This window comes from Tripterygium wilfordii, chromosome 9 (genome assembly GCF_013401445.1).
Source record: "Tripterygium wilfordii isolate XIE 37 chromosome 9, ASM1340144v1, whole genome shotgun sequence".
Taxonomy (NCBI): Eukaryota; Viridiplantae; Streptophyta; class Magnoliopsida; order Celastrales; family Celastraceae; genus Tripterygium; species Tripterygium wilfordii.
The window spans coordinates 7,380,237-7,389,031 of NC_052240.1; the positions used below are offsets into that span (position 1 = coordinate 7,380,237).

General features: G+C 37.7%; 1 pseudogene; it reads right to left on the reverse strand.

The window, feature by feature from the left end:
* Positions 1-8,141: 8,141 nt before the first annotated feature.
* LOC120006748 lies at positions 8,142-8,241 on the reverse strand (annotated as a pseudogene).
* Positions 8,242-8,795: the final 554 nt, after the last annotated feature.

Below are 8,795 nucleotides of genomic sequence, written 5' to 3' on the forward strand. Positions count from 1 at the left end.
TTAAAATCCTCCACTTATGAAAAATATTTTCAGATTTTTATCTTAATTTAATTTTTATTCTCTTCAAATACCGGTTCACCAACACAGAGGTTCCCTCCACCTCAACCACCACAATAAAATACTATGAATAGTGTAAAGTTATATCAGGATATTACATACCACAAATCAATATCTAGAGACATGATCATGTCTACCACTAGTAGATGCCATATCAAGAATCACAAATAATGCACAAGACAATTACTTCTATATGCAAGTAACCTTGCTCCGATACCACTTGTTAGGATGTATGGCACCACAAGAGGGGGGGTGAATTGTGTCCTTAGTCAAATTTAGACTAGGTCACTCCTTTTTCGGTTTCAATGAATTATATCAAATTTCACCCTAAGCGGAAGCTAAATACCAAATTAAATTCTAGTGTATATGTATATGAGTCAAGGAGAACAATCAATTTAAACAAACTTGAATCTAGCAACCTAAATATCCAATTTCAAGTACGTATGATATGAGAATGCAATGCTAATTGAAATTGCTAGAAAGTAAAAGAGGCAAGAGATTTATAGTGGTTCGGCTTAACCCAAGCCTACTCCACTCCCCAAGTCCCACTTGGGAATTTCAAACACTCCACTATAGCTTGTTCAACCGAGTCAAGCGGAACTCATACAACCAGTGTTTTTGTAGCTCAAACACCAAACTTTACACACCGTGTGGTTTATAGCTCACCACACCAAACTCTACACACCGTGTGGTTTGTAGCTCACCACACTAACTTAATCAACAAAATGCAAGCTCAAAATGGCTCTAAGAATAGCCGGGTATGAGATAAGTTTAGGCTCAAAAGGCTGGCTCTTTAGTAGCTAGATATGGAAGTATTTAGGCTCAATTTATGTTCTTGAAATCAGATTGTTCAAGTAAGAAAATGGCTCTTGAGGAAATGATAAGAATCTGGTAAGAAAGGCTCAAGAGTAACAATAAAGCTTTACTTGGCTAGTGTGTATGATCTCTCTTCAAAATCAAGTATGTAATCAAGGAATGAATGAGTGAAAGAATGAAAGCTTAGAAGATGAAGAACACTAGAGAGAGTGTGTAATTTTCGGCCAAGTGTGTGCACCATAGACAAAGAGTTAGTTTTTATAGAAAATTGTGGAGTGTAAGCTCATGAAATGAGGGCCATTGGATTGATATGAAAGATATGGACCCTTGGATCATTAGAGACGTTAGAAGGCTTAGAGAAGTGTGAAAATGTTTACAACAAGTCTCTTTTGGTAGGAGGAAATAATGGCTTTTGGATGGATATAGACTTTGGAGGCATCTTGGAAGATACAACAATTGACTTGAGAAAAGTTTGTCTTTTAGGTGGAGTAAATCATGGCTTTTGGATGGATATAGACTTTAGATGCATCTTGAAAGATACAACAATTGACTTGAGAAAAGTTTGTCTCTTAGGTGGAATAAATGATGGCCTTTGGATCAAATGAAGATTCAATTTTGGCCATAGGATGTAAAGTAGGAGAGATAAGAACAAAGCTTGAATCTTTGGCCATTGGATTAAAATGTGATTTTGATGTAGAGAGAATATGATCCATTGGATGTGGAGTCTCTTGGTGGGAAAGAGAAATGGTTTTGAAATAAAGCTTCCCACACATGTGAAGAGAAAAACTTGTCATAAGACTTGTTGTACCTCTTGTCTCCTCCTTGCAAATTAACTTTTCCTTCTTTTCTCTTTTTGGCTCCAAGTCTTCTAGTTAAGATGTAACTATGGTTAACTTGTCTTCTTTGCCATGTCATCAATGCCATGTCATTAATGTCGTGTCAACAATGCCATGTCAGCTGCCACGTCACGTCCGTCGATTCTGACTTTGACTAGAAAGTTAATTTTACTTCAATTGATCCCAATGAAGCTTCAAGACATCTTTGGCAAAACTTGATTATGTTGACCACGAAATTGACTTTCTTAATCATGTTTGACACTGATTAAGTCTTCATTACAGTTCGGTTAAGGTCACCATGTTGATACATGGCCAACTTGATCATCCTACACAAAATTAAACTCAAGACATGCTATGTAAACCCTTTTAGGATTTCTTGCAATTAGTTCATGTTAGTTCAATAATCAAATCATCAAATAAGCACAATTGAACTAGTTTAATATAAGTCTTGAATTCCTAAACTAATCAAGTAGGCATATGCACCTAGGTTTTTCAATACAATCAATAGATCAAAGTTCAATCAAAACATGCCGTTGTAATCACTCAAACATATATTCAACACGTTATACTCTATTTAGTGTTCTTAGAAGTCTTAACTTGCTAGTTTAGCTTTTGGACAACGTTTCGTTAGGTAAAGAAGCCAATAGACCAAGGTAAGTGCAAAATTGCACGAAATGTGAAAAACTTGTCTATGCATAGAAATGAGCATTCCTAAGGCATCAAATTGGACCGTTATACTCTATTTAGTGTTCTTAGAAGTCTTAACTTGCTAGTTTACTTTTGGACAACTTTTCGTTAGGTAAAGAAGCCAATAGACCAAGTTAAGTTCAAAATTTCACGAAATGTGAAAAACATGTCTATGCATAGAAATGAGCATTCCTAAGGCATCAAATTGGACCGTTATACTCTATTTAGTGTTCTTAGAAGTCTTAACTTGCTAGTTTACTTTTGGACAACTTTTCGTTAGGTAAAGAAGCCAATAGACCAAGTTAAGTTGAAAATTGCACGAAACGTGAAAAACTTGTCTACGCATAGAACTGAGCATTGCTAAGGCGTCAAATTGGACCGTTATACTCTATTTAGTGTTCTTAGAATTCTTAACTTGCTAGTTTAGCTTTTGGACAAAGTTTCGTTAGGTATAGAAGCCAATAGACCTTAAGTTCAAAATTGCACGAAACGTGAAAAACTTGTCTATGCATAGAACTGAGCATTCCTAAGGCATCAAATTGGACCGTTATACTGTATTTAGTGTTCTTAGAAGTCATAACTTGCTAGTTTAGGTTTTGGACAACGTTTCGTTAGGTAAAGAAGCAAATAGACCAAGTTAAGTTTAAAATTGCACGAAACGAGAAAAACTTGCCTATGCATAGAACTGAGCATTCTTAAGGCATCAAATTGGATCGCTATACTCTATTTAGTGTTCTTAGATGTCTTAACTTGCTAGTTTACTTTTGGACAACGTTTCGTTAGGTAAAAAAGCCAATAGACCAAGTTAAGTTCAAAATTGCACGAAACGTGAAAAACTTGTCTATGCATAGAACTGAGCATTCCTATGGCGTCAAATTGGACCGTTATACTCTATTTAGTGTTCTTAGAAGTCTTAACTTGCTAGTTTAGCTTTTGGACAACGTTTCGTTAGGTAAAGAAGCCAATAGACCAACTTAAGTTCAAAATTGCACAAAACAAGAAAAGCTTGTCTATGCATCGAATTGAGCATTCCTAAGGCATCAAATTGGACCGTTATACTGTATTTAGTTTTCTTCGAAGTCTTAACTTGCTATTTTAGCTTTTGGACAACGTTTCGTTAGGTAAAGAAGCCAATAGACCAAGTTAAGTTTAAAATTGCACGAAACGAGAAAAACTGATCAATGCTTAGAACTGAGCATTCCTAAGGCATCAAATTGGACCGTTATACTCTATTTAGTGTTCTTAGAAGTCTTAACTTGCTAGTTTACTTTTGGACAACTTTTCGTTAAGTAAAGAAGCCAATAGACCAAGTTAAGTTCAAAATTGCACGAAACGTGAAAAACTTGTCTATGGATAGAACTAAGCATTCCTAAGGCGTCAAATTGGACCGTTATACTCTATTTAGTGTTCTTAGAAGTCTTAACTTGATAGTTTAGCTTTTGGACAACGTTTCGTTAGGTAAAGAAGCCAATAAACCAAAATAAGTGCAAAATTGCACGAAATGTGAAAAACTTGTCTATGCATAGAAATGAGCATTCCTAAGGCGTCAAATTGGACCGTTATACTCTATTTAGTGTTCTTCGAAATCTTATATTGCTAGTTTACTTTTGGACAACTTTTCGTTAGGTAAAGAAGCCAATAGACCAAGTTAAGTTGAAAATTGCATGAAACGTGAAAAACTTCTCTACGCATAAAACTGAGCATTGCTAAGGCGTCAAATTGGACCATTATACTCTATTTAGTGTTCTTAGAAGTCTTAACTTGCTAGTTTAGCTTTTGGACAACGTTTCGTTAGGTATAGAAGCCAATAGACCAAGTTAAGTTCAAAATTGCACGAAACGTGAAAAACTTGTCTATGCATAGAACTGAGCATTCCTAAGGCATCCAAATGTACCGTTATACACGATTTAGCGTTCTTAGCAGTCCTAACTTGCTAGTTTAGCTTTTGGACAACGTTTCGTTAGGTAAAGAAGCAAATAGACCAAGTTAAGTTTAAAATTGCACGAAACGAGAAAAAGTTGCCTATGCATAGAACTGAGCATTCTTAAGGCATCAAATTGGACCGTTATACTCTATTTAGTGTTCTTAGAAGTCTTAACTTGCTAGTTTAGCTTTTGGACAACGTTTCGTTAGGTAAAGAAGCCAATAGACCAATTTAAGTTCAAAATTGCACGAAATGTGAAAAACTTGTCTATGCATAGAATTGAGCATTCCTAAGGCATCAAATTGGACCATTATACTCTATTTAGTGTTCTTAGAAGTCTTAAGTTGCTAGTTTAGCTTTTGGACAACGTTTCGTTAGGTAAAGAAGCCACTAGACCAAGTTAAGTTTAAAATTGCACGAAACGAGAAAAACTGATCTATGCATAGAATTGAGCATTCCTGAGGCATCAAATTGGACCGTTATACTCTATTGAGTGTTCTTAGAAGTCTTAACTTGCTAGTTTAGCTTTTGGACAACGTTTCGTTAGGTAAAGAATCCAATAGACCAACTTAAGTTCAAAACTGCACGAAACGTGAAAAACTTGTCTATGCATAAAACTGAGCATTCCTAAGGCGTCAAATTGAGCCGTTATACTCTATTTAGTGTTCTTAGAAGTCTTCAGTTGCTAGTTTAGCTTTTCGACAATGTTTCGTTAGGTAAAGAAGCCAATAGACCAAGTTAAGTTTAAAATTGCGCGAAACTAGAAAAACTGATCTATGCATAGAACTGAGCATTCCTAAGGCATCAAATTGGACCGTTATACTCTATTTAGTGTTCTTAGAAGTCTTAACTTGCTAATTTAGCTTTTGGACAACGTTTCGTTAGATAAAGAATCCAATATACCAAGTTAAGTTGAAAATTGCACGAAACGTGAAAAACTTGTCTATGCATAGAACTGAGTATTCCTAAGGCATCAAATTGTACCGTTGATTGGACCTCTATTTTGAGGTTCTAATGTCCTTTAATTAGGATGTTCTAGCACTTAGTTAATGTATTTGATTGCATTTTAGCTTAATTTTACACTTACAAATGTTTCCCCTTGGTTTTGTAGGAATCGGACCTTGTTCGGGCAAGTTGGAGCACTTTTTGGGCACTTTTTGCTGTGAGGTGTCGGGACACTTCCCAAGGTGTCCGGACACCTGTCCGGACACCTGTCCGGACACCCGTCCGGACGCTTTCTTCACAAATTGAGGCAGAGGCTTCAAAGTTGATGGACGCATGAAGTGTCCGGACACCCGTCCGGACACCTACGGCGAATCTGCAATTTTCTGCACCGAAATTTCAAGGGCACTTAGGGTAAATCATGTATGTAACCAATGGGAAACGATTTTATAAGGGTAGTTAGGTATTTTCTATTGTAAAAAGAGAAGAAAACCCTAAAATTGGGTCTTCCTTCACACAATTCATCTCCTCCAACTTCTTGCCTCCATTGTTTTTCTCTCTCTTTCTCTCTCTAGGATTTTACTTAGTTCTTGTGATCTTGTTTGTAAACATTGGTTTTCATCTATAAAATTGATGTTTATTCTCATTATAATGAGTGGCTAAGTTCTCTTTCTAGTTTCTAGTCCCGAACGGTGGGTGCAAGGTTTCGATTACTCAAGGTATGCTCAAAGAATCGTAGCTTCGATTTCTCTCTTTTAATTTCGTGATAGTTGTGTGATTGGATCTATGGGAATGACATATTTGATTGTATTCTTGGATTGTATAGTCTAGGGATTGCATCTAATGTGTTCGATTGAGAATTGTTAAACCCATTGCATGATTTCCTTAATTAATTGAGTTTTTCATTGCATAGCTATTAATTATGTGTATTGATGATGGGGTTTTGGGTTAATTTAGGAATGTGCATGGGAGAGTTATGGTTAATTGATCTTTGAGTGTGAAACTAGGGTGTTAGCCAAGCCGAGCCCCAAGGGGGAACATTAATCCATAATATTAGGTGCTTATCCCTTTGCGTTCATCGTAGATTAAGAGACCCGATGGCCTACATGCATGAATTGAAGTCTTATATCCCAATTCTCTTTGCATATGCATGATTGATAGTATCACACAATGCATTGTGTATGGTTGTGTGTGTTTGCAATGATACCTTGAGTATGAGAACCGAGTAGCCACCGGGACGGACTAGAGACTAGGTTTTTTTAATTAATTGTTTTAAATCCACTTTGTGCTCACTTTGATTACAAAATCGCTTATGCTACCGAGTCATTCGGCCCATTTCTTTTACTTGCTTTTATTTGATATTCATTGTGTTTATTAGTGTTAGCTAGTCATTTGCATATCATTCACTTCAAATTTGCATTGCTTCCTCGTGGATCGATACCGGACTCACCGGTTTATTACTTGACGATACCCTACACTTGGGGTAAGTACACACACACACTTAGGTGTCGGTCAAGTTTTTGGCGCCGTTGCCGGGGACGCGGATGTCAAAGAAGGAGCTGGGTGGCTTGTAGATGCTAGCTCTATGCTATTAAACACCATCAAATAAGGAAGGAGCACGGTCACGCTTCAAGGGTAACTTCGTTCCTCCCTTTTACTTGCTTTCTAGTGTAGTTGATTTAGTGTAGTTGCTGAAAAAGAGCGGAAAAAAAAAAAAAATTTGTGAGGAGAACTTGGCGGATGGGGCTAACTTAGATTCCTGTGGGCGATGGATGCCACCTTGTTTGCTGCTTGGTAGTGATACGTTGTTTGAGAGAGCTTTGCGCATTTTTCTTTCTATCACTACTTGCTACATCTTGGTGTGTTATTGTTCCTACGGTTGATCGTTGTTCTATTCCTATATTTGCTCTTGTTCTTGGTTGTTCATTAATTGAAAAAAAAAATTAAAAAAAAAAAAAAAATCTTGTGTTGCTTGACGTGGTTGATCGCTACTTTCGTGTGCTACTTGCTATTGTTCCTTGCCATCATGTCTCATCTTAGAGATAGTGTTAGTGGGCATGGGTCTAATAGAGATGGGAGAGGTGGTGACATAAATGCGAGTGATGCAGGGAGTGTACGTGGGGGTGATATCAATCTCGATGTATTGCGTCGTCTTTTGCAACGTGTGAACATTGATGAATTGATGAATCCGGCACAAGGGCAAGATGCCCAAAATGTGCCAAATGCCCAAAATGTGCCAAATGCCCAAAATGTGCCAAATGCCCAAAATTTACCAAATGTTCAAGTTGAGCATGCTTTGCAAAATGCACCTCAACCACTTCAACAAGACGACATGGCACAAATCGCCCCACAAAATGTCTACCAACCTCCCAATATGCCTCCCGCATATCATATACCTCCCCCATACAATTATGTGCATCCCATGTATTATCCAATGCCACAAGTGCCACAATATGCTCCCTTCGGACAAAATTTACATGCACCTCCTCCTGTGGAGTACATTCATGCCCAAGAGCATCGCACTTTGAGGGAGCTTACGCATCCCGCAAGGCAAACTCAACCTTCTTGCATCATCATGCCACCGAACCAACAAAATGTGAGCCTTAAACCATCCATGTTCCAAATGATTCCCAAATTCCATGGAATGGAATCGGAACGACCCTATTCACATGTGCGTGATTTTGAATCGGTGTGTACTACTTTTGGTGATGTTACATGCACACAAGAAATTTTGAGACTCAAACTTTTTCCATTCTCTTTGAAGGATCATGCAAAACAATGGTTTGAGAACTTGCGCCCCCAATCCATTGCGACTTGGGCGGCAATGCAAGAAGAATTTCTCAACAAATATTTTCCTTCCCACCGTACCATTTCTTATCAAACACAAATCATGAATTTTCATTGCAAAGAACATGAAACTTTCTTCCAAGCTTGGGAGAGGTTTAAAGATTTGTTGTTTATGTGTCCTCACCATGGATTTCAAAAATTTCAAATTGTGAATTTCTTCCACAAATCTTTGACTCCATCTTTGAAGAAATTGGTTTCCACTATGACTCAAGGTGACTTTTTGAATAGGGATGCCAATGAAGCATTTACTTTCTTTGATGGGTTGGCGGAGGAATCCCGATCTTGGGAAGCTCCTCCCTTAACCCGACATGAGGTTGTGCCAAACTCTAGTGGCAAGTTTGTGTTGAATGAAAATGATGATGTGCATGCTAAACTTGCTTTGTTGTCCAAGAAATTGGAGTCCTTAGAGTCACAAAAGGCCCCTATAAATGCAGTTGGTGTTGATGAACAAGTTGCTTGTACTTTGTGTGAAAGTAGGGATCATAGGACGGATGAGTGTAATGCCTTACCGGCTTGTAAGGAAGTCCTATTTGGGCAAGGTTACAATGGGAACAATTCTCAGAACTTAAGGAAGCCCTACCCTACCAATCACCAAGGCAACAATTCGTACAATGAGAATTACCCTTGGAGGAATCATCCAAACTTTGGGTGGAGGAATGATGGGAATGTTCAATCCCAATCACTCC